At 31.4% G+C, this 14,304-nt stretch overlaps 1 long non-coding RNA gene across 1 annotated transcript; it reads right to left on the bottom strand.

The window, feature by feature from the left end:
• Positions 5,762–6,952, bottom strand: LOC110270532. Its single transcript, XR_002360159.1, has 2 exons — positions 6,434–6,952; positions 5,762–5,973 (listed from the first exon to the last, which is right to left on the bottom strand). It is a non-coding gene; the product is annotated as an uncharacterized LOC110270532 (long non-coding RNA).

Below are 14,304 nucleotides of genomic sequence, written 5' to 3'. Positions count from 1 at the left end.
CATCACAACACAAACTTAAACTGTTGCTTGTCCTCAAACAACCAAAAACAAGATAGGACTAATTAGAAGAGAAAAATACATAAGGTTTTAGAGTTGTCAATGAAGCTCAGTTCCAATTACTGAATGGGGCTATTAGCTCTTTATCTCTGAATAGCTTTGGCATCTCACTTTCTCTTGGAGCTCAGAAATATTGGCATCCTTTAGAACTAGAATCTGGATGATATTATTGACTCTCTTCTTTAAGTTTTTCTTGATTCTTGAACACAGCTTTTGCTTTCTTTTGGTGCTTTGCACCTTTGTGCCTTGTCGTGACTCTAAGTGTTTTGTTTTCAAGTATTACCACCTGATACATAAACACCACAAGCACTTAACTGGGAGAACCCTTTGGATTCGAATTTAGCTTTGCTGAAATTCCTAGACAGCGGTGCTCAAAGCCTTAAACATACTCTTTATAGCATTGGATCATGACTTTAAATGTTTAGTCTCAAGATTTTCTTGACACCTTTACACCACACACATATAGTTAGGGATAGCAACTCTTTTGAGCTTTTTAGGCCAATTTTGACCCTCCTAACCATTGATGCTCAAAGCCTTGGACCTTTTTCTTTTGTTCTTTTTCTTTTTCTTTTCTTTTTTTTTGCTGCTTCTTTTGCTTCAAGAATCAATCTTTTTTATTTTTCAGAGAATCAATAATACTTCTCTAAATTCCTGTTTCTTAAGAGTCAATATGCCCAACCCCAACATCACGTGTGCTCAGTTAATTCGTACATTCCTAAAATAAAGATCAGGCCACCACATCAAAGTAATCAGAATAACTCATAATATAACTCAAGATCTTATGTATTTTACTACTTTTTTTTTTCAGAAATTTTCTTTTGAAGCTTTAGTAAGCAATGAATGAGACATCTTCTAACCATAAAATTTTCGAAATTGAACTACTAGACTAGAAAGCAAAGGAAATTCTAATAGTGATTATGCAAAAATTAGAATAGGAACAGGAAATAAGATAAAGGAAGGGATAATGAAACTTAACCACCTCAGTTATGGTGGCTGTTGATCTTCCATGAAGAAGATTTACCTTCCTTTAGTGCCATTGATGATAATATAAATCCAGAGCTTGCTCTGCAACACCAAACTTAAAAAGTTTTCTTGTCCCCAAGCAAAGAAAACTTGGTCCCTTGTTGGCGTTAAACGCCAGGACTGCTTGCCTCTTTGCTGGCGCTAAACGCTCAACCTGGCGTTTAGTGCTAGAGCCTTCTTGCTCTAGGGCACTCTGTTTTTCCATTCTGAGTTCTTCTGTCCTTGTTCTAAGCACTGTACATGATCACAAACATTAGAAAACCTAGGAAACACTTTAAAAATTAAGACAAAAAAGAATAGAATAAAAAAATAAAACTGAGATAAAACTGAAATAAACTAAAAGATACTTATGGTTGGGTTGCCTCCCAACAAGCGCTTCTTTAATGTCATTAGCTTGACACTTGATTTTTGAATTTTCTTCCTCTTCTTCCAGTTGGTTAAAAGAAATGACTCCAAGGGGAAAGAGGAGAAGATTAGTGCCCTCGGATTTGAATTCCTCCTAACAAGCTTTCTTTTATTGTTATCAGCTTGATTCTCTTTGCTTGTTAGGGTAAGGGTTGTGTTGTTTCTTGTTGACCTTCTCTTTTTCATAGATATCATCTTTTGTTCCTTGGTCACGATCCCCTTTTTAGTACATTCATTTATGATCTCTACCACTCTGGATTCAGGATTTGGGTGTTGTGTGATGGGTGGAGTGTACCCTTCATCAGGAACCTCTGGAATTGGTGGTTCAGTGAACTCACCCTCTATGTAGCTCTCTACTTCATTGGAGTGTAAATTTCCATAATTGTTTTCCTCCCTTACAACCTCCTTTGTTCGTGCATCTTCTTCTTTTTCCATGTGTGAGGGTGGAGAGTTCTATAATTTACTGGGGTATGGACTCCTTTGAATGGTTACCCCACATTATTTTGTAGGAATTTCCATTGCTTCTCCTGTGAGGGAGTTTGCTTGTCCCTCTATCCAACGCTTGGTAATCACCTCCACAGACCCCTCTACATTTTTGACACTTATTCTTATATCGTGTATGCAACTTTGAGCGGCCTCACTTAATTCTTTCATGGTAAGCTTTAAAGCTGATAGTTCTGAATAAGGAGATAATGATTCTTGATGTGAATAATGAGATGGTGGCTCTTGATATGAGTAAAAGAAGCATGGTTCTTAGTATGGATAGAGAGGTGGTAGTTCTTGGTATGAGTAAGTAGGGGATGAGGATGGAAATTTTTGCAAAATTTCCTCTGTTATTTGCTCTAGTTCTTGGCAGGTAAGATCAAAAGATGGTGGTTCTTGATATGAACAAGAAGATGATTGTTCTCGATAGATGGAATATGGGACATTGACATCTTTTTGCTCTTGACCTTGCCAACCAAAATTCGGGTAGTTCCTCCATCCATAATAATATGAATCACTTCTTGGATGTGAGTAGTAACCCATGTGATCCCTCTCCATGATTGTTCCTTAGCACAAAACACCAAACAAGATTAAACGCACCAGGTGGTAAACAGAAGGGCAAGGAAGAATTTTTTTAATTCGAAAATAAATAAATAAAAGTAAAATACTAATTCAAAAATTAAAAAGAATAGCTAGCAATTTTGAAAAAAATTTAGAAAGAAAGGGATTTAAAAATTTTTGAAATTCAAAAAGAAAGAAAAAGAAAAATTAAAGAGACACCAAACTTAAAAATAAAATAAGTTAAAGCAAATAATTAACTAAGAAGATTTGAAAATAAAGATGGAAGATTTGATTTGAAAATTTTCGAAAACTAGAAAGAAAATGTCAAATAAAGATTTTGAAATTCAAAATGGAAGAAAGAAAAACTAAAAAAATACCAAACTTAAAATTTGAATTTAAAATAAAGATAAGATAAGATAACAAAATTTGAAAATTAAGGAAAAGATAAATAAGATAAAGATCAAGAATAAAGAAAGATAAACAAGATATAATTTGAAAATTTAAAAAGAGAATCAATTAAAAATAAAAAGAAAAGATTTGAAATTTTTGAAATTTAAAAAAGAAAAAGAAAATATTAAAAGACATCAAACTTAAAATTTAAAATTAAATCAAAATAAGATAACAAGAAAATTTCGAAAATTAAAAAGGGAAAGATAAACAATATTAATTTTAAAAAAAATTAAAGGAAAAATACTAAAAGAACACCAAACTTAAAAATTTTGAAATTAAATAAGAGATAATAACTAAAAATTCGAACAAGAAGAAAGCAAACAAGATCAATTTTCAAAAATCAGGAAGAACAATAATTAAACAAAAACTACTAAGAAATACCAAACTTAAAACTTTGAAAACAAGAGAAAATTAATAATGAAAATTTTTGAAAGAAAAATAGAGAAATAAGTAAATCTCAAAAGTTAGAAACTCAAAAGGAAATACATGGTCAAAAACTAATAAAAGTACATGATCTAAGTAACAAGACAACTGGTAGTTGTCAATCACGAACAATCCCCTGCAACGGCGCCAAAAATTTGGTGCGTGAAAATTAAACTCGCACAACTTCACCGGCAAGTGCACCGGGTCATCCAAGTAATACCTCAGGTGAGTGAGGGTCGATCCCACGAGGATTGTTGGATTGAGCAAGCAATAGTTGTCTTGCAGGACTTAGTCAGGAAAATATAAAAAGAGTTGTTGTTGAATTCGCATAAAACAAGAAAATAAAGAAAAGCAATTAAAGATTGGTAAAGAGATAACATATGGAAGCAGTTAAGGCCTCGGAGATGTTTATCTTTCTGGATTAATACTTCTTACTAACTATTTTAACAATGAATGATTCATTCAATGGCAAACCATAAGTGATTAAAACCTAAAACGCCACAGACAAGGTCAATTCTTTCATATCAGGGGGTGAAATTCAGAGATCTAGTTTAGCGCCACAGAAACCTTAATTACCCAAAACTGACAGGATTTCATGTCACATATCCCAATCAGCCGCAGGTAACCCTCAGTTTAGGAGGAGTGTTTTCAAGCTGTAGCTCAAGCAAGACAGCTCTGTCGAGAATCACAAGTGCTCATGTAGAATAGGGTCTTACTGTTGTTCCACCCCAGATTCATAGGATTAAGAAAGAAAAAAACACCTTAGAATATAATCAAACATTAATTAAAATAGAAGAGTAATAATATTAATCCATAGAAATAAGCAAAGCTCCTAACCTTAACCAGGAGGTTTAGTTACTCATACTTTACAGAGAAAATAGAATAAACGTAAAAGAAGATCTGAAGTATTGTTTCTCCCCTCCTAGGAGGCGTGATCCTCAGGAGGGAGGAAGTCCCTTATTTATAGTAAAAACCTCTCAGACTAAACCTAAAAGATGTTAATTTAATTTAAGAATTACAAAAATAAAATAAGAAAAGCCTAAGGAGTGCTAAAATCCACTTTGGGGCCCACTTGGTGAGTATTTGGGCTGATGCCTGGCATTCAACTTGGGATCTGGGTATTGAAAGTGGGGAAGGGGGTGAATTCACTGGCTTCTGATCCCTGGCTGGCATTGAACGCCAGTTTTAGCCGTTCAACTTGGGAGGTCAGTCCTTCTTGGGCGTTAAACGCCCAAGCTTGGCGTTTAACACCTGTTTTGGCAGTTATTCTGGAAGAGAAGTATAAACTATTATATATCGTTGGAAAGCTCTGGAAGTTATATTACTAACACCATTGAGACCGCATCAATTGGACCTCTATAGCTCACGATATGCTCGTTGAGATGTACGGAGATCAGGATTGACAGCATCTGCTATCCTTTCTTCGTCTCTAACAAGACTTTTCCAAATTCGCCCGAAATTCACCTAAAATCATAAAAATAACACAAAAACTCAAAGTAGCATCCAAAGATGAATTTTGCACTTCAAACATAGTAAAACTTAGTAAAATATAACTAAAAACACTATGAAAACAACTAGAAAAAGGGTATAAGATACTCACGCATCAGCAAGCAAATTTAAAAATGTTCCATCAAAGCCATTTGGATGGATCAAAGTTACCAGATATAAATTTTGCTCAAATAAAAAGTTCTCCTTTTCTAGCAAATTTGTTTAAAATAAAAACCAAGGTGTAAAGCACAAATAACCCACCAGCAACACGAAATATGAAATTTAAAAATACCAATGTTCAATTGTCACTTGGAAGAGTCAAATACAAAGTGCTAGTTCTTGTAAAAATTGGTGTGATTAAATATGTATTCTCTATATCCCATTCATCCTTTGTTTCTGAAGCATTATTACAATTTTAGTCTTCTTAACTCCCACCCTTCCCATATTAACGTCCCCATCAAGAAATCTGTTATTTTCTCAACTTGTGCTAATAACGAATCTAAAATCCAGGTCACCAATCCAATAATTCTCAATATACTATATTATCAACTATCCAACAATACCCAAAACCCCCAGAATATTGCTTATAACACTTTAATAATACTGATAATAGGGCCAAGTTGCAGTGTTGAGAAGTTTCCAATGCTGAATATTGCTTATAACACTTTAACAATATTATAGTTTGTATCAGTCTCAATTCCTTCTTATAATTTTCCTTTTCCTAACGAAGGGAATGATCAATTCTACGTCTCACATAGGCAAAAGATCAAAAGAACAATAATAATAAATCAAAATCATCATACTCATAACAAATTACAAAGTTGAAAGAAAATTAACCTTGATCAGGTATGCTCTATACGCTTCTCTGCTGCCCGCAATTTTGCAATTCTTATCAACAGCGAAAACAGAGACACACTTTGGCAATTTCTTTGTGCGGTACTTAGCAACCGAGACCGACGACCGGATTGTATGCTACGTCGTTGAATTTTCGAGAATCACAGTCTTGACACCAAACAATGTCGCTTCCTGCACCACAACCTTCTTCGTTGAAGAGCCTCTACACACTTTCAGTTTCAAATCAATCTGCAATAAAACAACACAAATTTAGTTCCCAAAACTCTCTCTAGAATGTATTTTATATACATGCTTCAAATTTCCAAGCTCAGAAGTAGAACATAGATGCTAGTAGCATACAAAGAGCATAATGGAGATCAGCATGAACACCTTAGCGTTTCTTTGTTTTGATCTATACACGCACCTAAGTCCCTCTTGTTTAATGATTCCAATTCCAAAAATGGGAAGCACGATCCATGACCAATTGACCATTCCTCTAATAATGATAATGACCTTTTTTTCGTTATTTACTCTAACTATAAATTTCAATACAAAGTACCCATCAAATAAAGAAAAGTTGTATCTTCAAATCCCTAACTATAAACAGCAACAATGTACCCCAATTAATAGAAGATATAGACAAATTCTGAATCAAATTTCTGAACCAAGAATGAAAATAAGAAGAAAAGATCAATGTGGAAGAACGAACCAGTGACAGGAGAGAGGCCACGATAGCTCAGATCGGCGCACGGCGGAGGAGGGTGTAACAGTGTCACGCATGATCGAGGAGATGGGAAACTTCGACGCTGGTGAGAAAAGCACGGATGGCAGCTGCGCGACTCGACAACCCACACAGAGGCGTAGGGTGGAGCAGAGTTAGGGATTTTGCAGACCGTGGATAAGGGGGTATGGGTTTCAGGAATTGTGGATGGGAGGCAAAAGCTCGACGCAAGGGAGAGGAGGATGGATCAGCAGCAAGGTTCGACGGTATGGCTTTCGCACGCTACTAGGCTCACTTTGCGGGTTTCTGCAATTTTAGGGGGAATCAATTACTGGTTATAACATAAAAAGGGGAATTGAAAATTTGACTTATGATAAGAGCCTCACTTAGCGGCATTTCATGGTGCGACCGCCGCTGTTGTTGCGGTACACGAAGGGACCCTTCTTCCACAGGCTTGTTTTGCAGCAGCAAGGAGAAATGCTGGAAATTTTTTGCCACCACCCTCCGTGTGTCTTGTAGTGTTTATTTACTGTAAAATCTTCATTCAACCATCAGACTTCTAAATTTTTTCCTCTTTTCAAATCATTTTCTTATACATTAATAGTTTAACACTGTTTCAAAGATTTGGCTCCCATTTCGCGTCTACCCCCTTGGATTGCCAATTTCATGGGCACCAGCATCAACTTGGATCCCTTGCCCCATTTCGTGTTCGCCGGGGGAGAAGTGGTTCAGCTATGTCAGGACCATTTTGTGGGCGCCATGCATGAATTGAAGGCATAACCCATTTTGCATGTGCTGCAGTTGAAATGGGTATGCGCATTTTGATAACGGTTTTTATCTCTGCGTATTTAGAGAATTAATCTATTTTCTTTATTTATTTAAAGAAAAAAGCTGTTTTGTGTCTATGTCTTAGTGTCTCAACTTAAAGGTGACACACAAATTTTGTGTATTTATGTCCATCTATGTCTTTCCGTGTCCATTAAATTTTTGTTGTCACCAAATCCAATGTAGGACGTATGTTACCATGTCCATGTCTTAGAGGGACATGGACAGTAACCAAATGCTACCTATATTATATACAGTGGTGGTAAAGCTTCAGTCATGGATCCAATGACTATGATGCATGAATACTGATACAGATATGACATAATATAGAATATACGAATTTTAAATTCTTATAAAATATGGAGACACGACAAATCTAAAAAATATGAAGTATTTTTTAGATAACTTGTAACGATATCTAAGACACGGTTTGACACAGAAGATATACGTGTCAGATAAGTGTTGTGTTCAAAATGTGTCTGACATGCAGATACGATAACTCAACAAAATATTTGCCTTTTACTACAACAAAACAACATTTTTGCGACGTTTTGTTTTTAATGCCCACTAAATATTTTTGCGATGGTTAAAAAAAGCATCATGGATTTGAGCATCGCCAATTAACATAATGACAGTTTTGGACCACCGTTGGTAAGGAATGTTGCTAAACTATTTGTGACAGTTTTTGAAGTATAAAATTGTCACTAATTTGTAACACTTATCAATGAGTTTTTTATATTGTATTTCGCGACGTTTTGAAACTGTTGTTAAGTTACAAAATTTGTCACAATTTTTCTTATATTTTCCGATTACTTTAAACTATCATGAAACTTTTAGCGACGATTTGAAACCGTTACTAAATTACTAGTTCTTATGACAGCTTTTAGGTACATTTAGCGACGGTTTTTTGATTTAAAATCTTCATTAAATTACTAATTCCTGTAACAGTTTTTTTCTGTATATAGTAACTATTTTAAACTGTCATAATCTCTCCAACATCAAAGTTTTTTTATTATAAATAATAATTTATATGTGCCTACCAACAAAATAATAATATATTTCTATTATCAAAAGTTGAATTCTCCAGAAATGGCATTGTATTTCAATAAAACCAAACTCAATTCCACAAGTTTTACAAAAATAGCAATAATGTATTTCAAAAGTTAAATTCTACAAATTTTACATAGTCATAATCCATGAGATGTAAATTCAAAAGATTCAAACTTAATCCAAACATGTAAAGCTAACAATTCAATCATAAAACTCCTTTAAATGTTCGATGGTCTATGTTGTTGAGTTTTATGACTAGCAGAAGATGATCTTATCCGAGCCGGTGATTCAAAATCTGTATTCTACAATTGAAAATAAAAAATGTTTTAGAGAATATAGAAGGATACTTAACAAATCAAAGTGTCAAGAGGCTATAATTGCAAACTACAATCATTTTAGAAGATATTGTTGATGATGAAAATTAAGTATGCAAGTCCATAAAATTAATTATAATATGTATCCTTATCTTTACCTCAGTAGAAAAATTAAGTAGCAATTGACCTCCTTGACGATTCACAAGAAAATTTATTTGTTCCTGTAGCAATTGTACTTATAACTTCAAATTTTGATATTCAGTTCTTGATAGTTCACTAGTTGTAGCAGATTGCATAGACTCTCTTGAGCGGGATGAAGATCCAATCACCTAAGACGAACATTGAATCCTATATCTCTAATATAGTTTGAATTCTCTTTGCCAAATATTTTAATATATATGCTTCGTTTTCAGAAGTATCCTCACCGGTTTCTTTTTATAAGTTTTTGTGGATGATATTTTATAAAATATATAATGATAAGGATAGAGATTTGGAAAAAGAAAAGATGTGTAATCAAAGTATATTTAGAAAATTTGTCTTCGAGAAGAGAAATAAAAAATAAAAATTACAAAAAAATAAAACAGGACCGTTAAGATTATCTTAATCACATAGGAAAAAAATAAAAAAATGGAAAAATAGTTTGTTTGGTCAGAAAATCCTACTGAATTTGAATTTAAACTAAAAATTACACACAGTAAAAAAGAGGATAACATGAGATGTATTTAAGATTTAAATAAAGGTCACAAAATATGTATAGTTATTCATCTAACTTGGTACAGTAAATACAATGCGAGATGAGTTCGTTGTATACAAGGGGAAGAGAAGATAGAGTAGAGGCAGGGGTTAGGGGGTGAAAGATGTAAGGTGGCTGGATCTTGAGAAAGTGGGAGAAGTGGTAGCGACATTGCGAATGAAGATCACATGAATATTATTCTTTCTGTAAAATTAATTTTATTATATTCAAGCTTGTATAATAACGTATTAAAAGTTAGACAACAAAGCAACATTATTATATAATTATATGGAATACTACGACACGCAATAACATAAAAATTACAAACTTAATATTATATAGGAAGCTTATTTAGTATGGCAATGTACGTAATGGAATGTGATGTTCCTCTCATTTTGACTACAGAGATATAACATAAATTAATATGAACGGTCAAAATTTTGATAAACTACTTTGAGTGTACGTGAAAATCAGGAGTTCACAGTGAATTTGCAACGGGTTTTATATAGTTGATAAGTATATACACGCACACAATGTCGCTTCTATTCATGACCCATATGCGATAAAAAGGTAGATGTGTGAATGCATAATCTTTAAGCGAAGCCGTTTTGTTGGGTTAACTAAACATATCATCATCATCATCATTATTAAAAAATTGTTTTCCATTTCATATATATCAAATTCCCTCTATCCCTCCTAACATCTATTCTTCTTTGTTTCTTAAATTAATCAACTACTCATAAGTTCACAAATTAAAATCATATTACATTAAATTTAGTTGGAATTAGCAAAAAAAATTAAACTAGAAGAAATCAATGACTAAACGAAAACTATTTGAATTCCAATTAATTGGATATAAATCAAAGCAGCCAATTACAAATTTTAACATTTATATTTATAAATTTAAATAATATTTAATTGTAAACTATAATTGAGTGTATGATAATAAATTATTTGTTTAATTTATTAATTTTAGATATCAATATTTTAAAAAAAGAATGAATAATTATTTTTAATAACGGTAAAAATTTATCACTAAAAGTAATATGATACCCTGATCCTAAAAAATAACATACATATTTAAATTTTTTACTATTTTAAATATTAGAAGATCAACCATTCGTGTACATTATTAGTAAAATGTATAACTTGTTAGGTTTTCATGTCAGTTTTGTGAATTTTTTAAAGACATAAGACAATAAAATAGGTTGACTTTAATATTATTAGAATCTAAATATAATTATTCAAGTAAGCACCACTAATTATATTAATAAAGAAATTTTGTAAAAAACAAAATATGATTTATATTTTAAATTTTTTGAGTAAATTCATTTCAAAATATAAAAATTAGACTCAATTACGCTATATTTTTAAATAAAATATAGAATTTCATAACAAAATTAACATCTATTGAGGAAATAAATTTTAGGGGTGGCAAGCGGGCATGCCCATCCTGCCCTATTCTGTCCCGCCAAAAGCTTGCTATTTGGCAGGCTATAGTCCGTCTTGTCCCATTTATTGAGATGGTCCTAAATTTCTATCTCGCCTTACTTAATGGCGATTTGGCGGGCTAAGTCCGCCAATTCTTTTTTTCTTTTTAAAAAATATTAAATCATTAAATATAAAAAATATATAATTTCATGAGTATTTTAATAAACTTACAATTTCTAAAGATATAAAAAAATTATAATTTTTAAATTCACAAACTCTAAAGTATTTATAATTCAAAATATCTAATAAACATAATGATCAACCAAGTTTTTAAAACAAAATAATAAAACCATCATTGTTTAAAACAAAACAAACATTGTCTGAAATATATAATTAAATATTGTCAAAGTCTCTATTTTATTTATAAAGAAATTTTGTAAAAAAAATATTATTTACATTTTAAATTTCTCAAGTAAATTATAACTCAAAGTAAAACGAACAAACCTTCCAAATACGAGCACAAAAGTAACGTTCCAAATTCAATTATCATCTTAAAGCCAAAAGTTCGTCTCGCCCTGCCAAAACCTGCGAAATTCGTAGTGAATCAGGAAGTGTTGGTTCGGTGGTTTTTTTTTTAATTACAGAGGACTTAAAATTCTAGCCCTATTTTTTTTCTGAGTTACATGAGCCGGTTTAATTTGACAAGTTTCGGCCTGTTTGTCACCCCTAATAAATTTATTTATAGCCCTTTTTCTAATTATAATTAATAACAAGACTTAGAAAAAAATATTAATGTCATTATTTTTATTAACTAAATCATAATATTAGGTAGTTGATAGTTTTATAAGCGAAAATTATTAAGTAATAACATAAAAATTAACAACAGACAAGTAATAAAAATTTATAAAAATAATTAATAAATTGTTAATAGTTAATATTATTAGTGAAAAATATTTATTAAAAGGTTTAATTACTCTTCTGGTCCCTATAGTTTCGCAAAATTTTCAATTAGGTTCCTATACTTTTTTCTCTTTTAATTGAGTCCTTGCACCAATTTTTTTTAATTGGGTCCCTATACTTTTTCCCTTTTATTTAGGTCCTTGTACCAATTCTTTTTTTTTTTAGTTGGGTCCCTGTAAAATTAAGCCAATTACTACTAATAGGGACTTAATTGAAAAAAAAATTGGTGCAGGGATCCAATTTAAAAGAAAAAAAGTATAGGGATCTAATTGAAAATTTCACGAAACTATAAGGACCAACAGAATAATTAAACCTTATTAAAAATATATGATACGTTAAGTCATTAATTAATATTTTTAGGTTATATATATTTAAAAAATATTAATGGCCAAATAAATGAATATAAAAAAATTAATTCATAAATAGATAATAAAAGACCATAAGATAAAAAAAATTTATAATCACAATAAAATATTTTTGAAGTTTGGCTATCATTAGGAAGAGATGCTAAGCATAAAAATAAAGGCAGCAACCAATCACTATAGTGATAACTAATATTCACATGCATGCTATATTAGGGTTTAATTTTCATGAAAAACAAAACAACAAAAAATTGTTTAATATTGTCTTTATTACATATAGCTGGAAAAAGCAATAAAATTCTTATTATAAATTAAAAATTCTGAAAATGATAAACAGGAAAGAAAATTGTTTCAATAAATTATTCAATGAAAAAAATTCCTGAAAAAAAATTCCTTAAAAATTATTCAATTAAAAATTCCTCAGCTAAACAACTACGTTTCTGAGTCGGTTATTTGTGAGAATATATTCATAAAAATAGGGTTATTTTGGTCTTTTTATCATTCACTATAAGACAAATATATTATTGGCAACTTATTCATATGAGACATATGATATTCCACTCATTTGAAAAGGTATATGGGATAATTTTCCTATTATATATCAAGCTTTATACTATCATAGTTAAAACTTTTTTACTTTATTATATAATTGGAACCTCATACTACGAAGGTGCTTATCGTTGTTTTTAGATGAAAATGCGCACCAAATATATATTGGTATGTAGCATGTTGCTAAAAAAAATTTTCTTGGCAATCTATCAATTTTATTAGAATTTTGAAAAATCGATAAATTTAATAGCGACCACCGGTTTTGCCGTCGATTTTTAATATTATTAATAGCTTAACTGTTGATTTGACCGTTGATTTTAATGATTTTTTTGTAGTATCCAACCCTAGTTTTCACCTGCATTTTGTTTGCAATACCTTGAAAAATGGAAGAAATTGGGGGGGTCATTGGTCGAAGAAAGAAAAATAAAATAATATTAAATATAGAGTCTAAATAATAATGATGATGATGAAGAAGAAAGTTTGTTAATGGCACAAAGAATAAATGAGGGTGAATTTGTAATCTCCTTTAAGAACTTATTTGCTTTTGTTTTTGACTGAGTTAAGAATTTTATTTGCCATTGAGTCTGTCGAATTAGAGAATATTATGAGGAAAAAAAATTCACCTGTAAATCAAATTGATCTCTCAAAATTTTATTCAATTAAACAAGTACATCAAATTTGCTAATGTGAACTACATTAATTTCAACACCAATTTTCGCCTGCAGTTTGTTTGCAATACGTACCTGAAAAAATAATGGAAGAAATTGGAGGTCGTTTATGAAGAAAGAAAAATAACATAATATTAAATGTGGAGTAATAATAATAATAATAATATATAATAATAACCTTATTAAGAGATACTTTCTATTAAGTATCAATTACGATCCAAATCGGATAATGATATGGATAGTCTCTCTAAATTTGATTATATATATATATCGTAAAATTAAAAAAAGTAAACCATTTTTGTTTTTTATTTCTTTTCATACACTAGTTAGCAGTCTCATTGCCATCTTTGCCTCTATATCATTAGTAGTGTTGCTGCCATCAACCACAGCTAATCATGAAAAAAACTGCTGCAAAGATGCGCCTATCTTGTAGTGCCCACCATAGCCACTAGCGGCAACAACAACAATCAATAACAATAATGTCTTTCAAATTGAAGACAACATCATCCGATCTGCGAATCTGCGGCTTTGCGGCTTTGCAATAACTAGGGATGACAAAATGCAAAATGAGTTCGGTGTATGTAAGGGTAAGAGAAGATGGAGTAGAGGTAGGGGGTTGGGGGGTAATTATATGGGATATTACGGCACACAATAATATAAAAGTTGCAAACATAATACTATCAAGCTTTATACTATCATAGCTAATACTTTTTTACTTTATTATAAATGAAACCTCATACGAAGGTGCTTATAATTGTTTTTAGATGAAAATGCAAGCCAAATGTAAATTGGTATGTGACATGTTGCTCAAAAGAAAAGAATTTGATTTATACTTTACTAACCGTTACAAATTTTGATGTTGAATCTTCACATAAACAAATAACTATAGACAATTTTTCCTAAGTTTTCTCTCAATTAATAATATATGGGCCAATCTAGACCTTATTTTGGAGCAAAAAAAAAATAA

Source organism: Arachis ipaensis, chromosome B04, assembly GCF_000816755.2.
Source record: "Arachis ipaensis cultivar K30076 chromosome B04, Araip1.1, whole genome shotgun sequence".
NCBI classification, from domain to species: Eukaryota; Viridiplantae; Streptophyta; class Magnoliopsida; order Fabales; family Fabaceae; genus Arachis; species Arachis ipaensis.
Note: the sequence above shows the minus strand (reverse complement) of the source record. Positions and strands in the feature narration are given on the sequence as shown.